Source organism: Penaeus chinensis, chromosome 38, assembly GCF_019202785.1.
Source record: "Penaeus chinensis breed Huanghai No. 1 chromosome 38, ASM1920278v2, whole genome shotgun sequence".
NCBI classification, from domain to species: Eukaryota; Metazoa; Arthropoda; class Malacostraca; order Decapoda; family Penaeidae; genus Penaeus; species Penaeus chinensis.
In genome coordinates this window covers 15,896,937-15,900,201 of record NC_061856.1, presented here as the reverse complement: position 1 = coordinate 15,900,201, position 3,265 = coordinate 15,896,937, and the positions used below count along the sequence as shown (strand labels likewise).

Below are 3,265 nucleotides of genomic sequence, written 5' to 3'. Positions count from 1 at the left end.
GTATGTCTTGCTTGACAGATGTTGAGGTTACATTTACCAAGTATCGTGTAAGTTATTTGTATGTTGTTTTGTAAATTATTATGTTGTACTTCGTCTTTACACGGGTCGCGGGTGCAGAGTTTTTCTTATTTTCCTTTTTTTTAGAAAGCCTTTATTAATTTTTTAATAGAGAAGGAACAAAAGTAAGTAATATCTATGTTCTTTATAGTATTAATGTAATAACTTTATTTTTCATCCTATATTATATTTCTCAAAGATTTCTGTGATTGTGTTACTTTTTTCCACTTTAGAATTCATTAGTATGAGAATGAGAATAATGACCTAGGCAGAACCATCTGTGTTTGCAGTAAATCTAAAAGCACTTCCGGGAGCAGTATCTCGGGTTTCGTAAAGGTTTGACCAAAGTGTAAAGCAATCACTCTGAAGGATCAGCGCACAATAAATGTCCCAAGCCAGTTGACTAGTTGTGGATAGCATGCTTTGGCAGAAAAAAGTTTGATTTCCTAGGAAAAGTCTAAATGGATGGATTGATTTATTGTTGATGATAATTTTAGAGAGTAGAAAGAGCTATGCTGCAAAGTCAAAACAGCTGAGTGGTTGTAATACAGTGTACTCTGCTTTTGTGACCCAGGATCTTGTATAAGAAAATATAGAGGATAAGATCGGTAAGGAAACTGTATATTTACCAGAGTGATGTACAAATGTCCCAGGTTACAGATGGAAAGCTTTAGGGTACAAACAGGGTCAAAATATTTGTGGCTGGACTGCTGCAGGCCAAACCTCTTTGACAGGCCTCTTTTATTTACACTTGATCGGCACCATTCCACTCCTGTCTCTCATGTCATGACTTTTGAAAGATGACTGTCAATACTGTGTATTGATGTTTGAGTACCAATGATTGGTAGCTCTTAAACGGTGGTGTTAATAAAAGTTGTAGAAGTGAAGACGTTTTATGTTACCTCTTTGGGTGGATTGGAAATAATGCGGCTGAACAAAGTGACTAGGTATTTAATAATGTTTTAACCCAAGGCAGTCCTGGAAAGTATCACTTTTATCGAAGATTTAAATTCCTTGTTTATACTTAAACTGTAATTGATGGAAGTTCGTGTGTGCAAATACAGTGTGTCATATGAAGTGTTTGAAGTCTCGACTGCAATGCAGAGTTGGTAGTTGCAATATCAGAGGGAGGAGTATGAGTAGACACCATTGGAACGCATGGCAGGATGTTTGGGGACTAATGAATGTTGTGAAAAATAACAAACTGGTGAGTCAGTATTACGAGGGATAGCACAGTGGCGAAAGTAATAGCTAAATCTCTTCAAGTGCTCTTGTTAGGGTGGTTGTTGCATTACCTTCAGAGTGAGTACGCGCGTGCTTCTGACACTTAGACGTTTAGTTAAGCATCTGATCTGCATACATATTCAGTGGATTTTAAAAGTATTCTACGGAGCCACAAATGATGAAATGACTGTCGTGGTAAAGGTGGACAGGGTATTTAGCAGAGAAAATTAGACTGATGGAGGCTAAGCATCACGTGACCTCACGCCACTTAATATTTGTAAACGAGCAAAAACATGATGCGCTATTTGGTTTGGTGTAGACACGAAAGGAAATGAAGTACAGCTAGAACATTTCTCCCTTTATTAAATTATTTTCGATTTTGCGTGTAACTTTTTCCTTGCAACTTCGACAACTTATTTTCGTTGTTTTTTAGCGAGTGGCAAAGTTATAAATCGAATGTGCTTGAGGTATATCTACGTTTGATTGCAACCTCAGGCAGGCGACCTTTGACATTGATTACTTTCTGAAGGATGAGCCTGGCCAAGTTGATTTCGAGGAGCAACCAAAGGGAAATGAAAAGGTCTTACGAAATCGTTTCTTGCAGCAAGTATATAAAATTCCTAAACTTGAATAACATACACACTGTAATGTAGTATATCTAACTTTGTAATGAAATAGTTCTATTTTACAAAACCTTTACAGTAAGTAGTAAAGAATTAACAAGAAATGTTATGAGAAATACAACCAAAAAGACAAGATATTGTGATAATGATGCAGCAAATCGGACGCGTAAATGGAAAATTAAACGCTTGATAAAATCATCGTAATATCACGAATAATAATTGGAAATAAGGCAACACGTCCAAGGAAAGAAAGGAAAGCTAAGTCAGTGAGGTCAACACACAATCGACCGAGTTGAAAGGAAGAGAATGTGAAAGAACAGGCCAGGGGAGCGCACTGAAATGGTGAGAGGAGCATGCCCGATAAAGGACGATGGAAAGGGGAATGTGAAGAGTGATAAAGAATGTAAAGTCAGAAGAACGGAGGAACATGGGTATATTTACCGCGTGTCGGAAGGAATTTAAGTGTTGAAAAATGAGTGTTTTTCAAAGGGGTGAGTGGCAGAGTGTTTCGTAAGGGCAAATAGGGAACGGTTTCTGTAAAGGGTGGGTGACCAGTGGTTTGTTTCTTTAAAGGGTGAGGGGAAGATAGCATGTGAAGGGAAGGGAGGGAAAATCATTTGCGAAAGTGTGTGTGTGTGTGTGTGTGTGTGTGTGTGTGTGTGTGTGTGTGTGTGTGTGTGTGTGTGTGTGTGTGTGTGTGTGTGTGTGTGTGTGTGTGTGTGCGCGCGCGCGTGCGTGCGTGTGTACGTGCGTGTGTGTTTGTGTGTACGTGCGTGTGCGCGCGTGTGCGAGTGTGTGTGTGTACGTGCGTGTGTGCGTGTCACAGTAAATAAATAATCTACAACACAATTGCATTAAAATGAACAGAACACATTTCCGAAAACGTGTTCGCATTGCGAGAGTGAAAGATGAGTAATAAGAAAGTATTGTTGCAAAACGTAGAGGGACACCTATACAAGATAAGGTAACAACTTCATTAAGTTGGCACGGACCAAAAATGCATGTGAACGACGAAAGACCAGAGACTGTACGGTACAAAATAGGGAGAGAAGCAGACAGTGGGAAGGCTGGCAGAGTTGAGTGGCAATGAATGCCAGAGACCTTAGTGTACAGATGAGGGAAGGGTCTCCTTTTAGAGGCGGGATGTGAGAGGCTTAAGCATGAACCATGTCTCGTGCACTTTCTCTATCTCACTCTCTCTCTATCGATCTATCTCTGTATTTCTGTATGTCTCTGTCTCTCTCTGCCTCCACCCTTTCTTTCTACTTGTCAAAAACTCTCTCGCTCTCTCTCTCTCTCTCTCTCTCTCTCTCTCTCTCTCTCTCTCTCTCTCTCTCTCTCTCTCTCTCTCTCTCTCTCTC

The 3,265-nt window shown here is 39.9% G+C and overlaps 1 protein-coding gene across 2 annotated transcripts in view; it reads left to right on the top strand.

Moving 5' to 3' along the window:
• Positions 1 to 944, top strand: part of LOC125045839 (histone-lysine N-methyltransferase Suv4-20-like) — a 31,913-nt gene extending 30,969 nt beyond the window's left edge. For both annotated transcript variants that reach the window (XM_047643363.1, XM_047643362.1), the window contains exon 7: positions 1 to 944. This exon is cut by the window's left edge and continues 2,283 nt beyond it. The gene's annotated coding sequence lies outside the window, so the exon portion shown is untranslated.
• Positions 945 to 3,265: the final 2,321 nt, after the last annotated feature.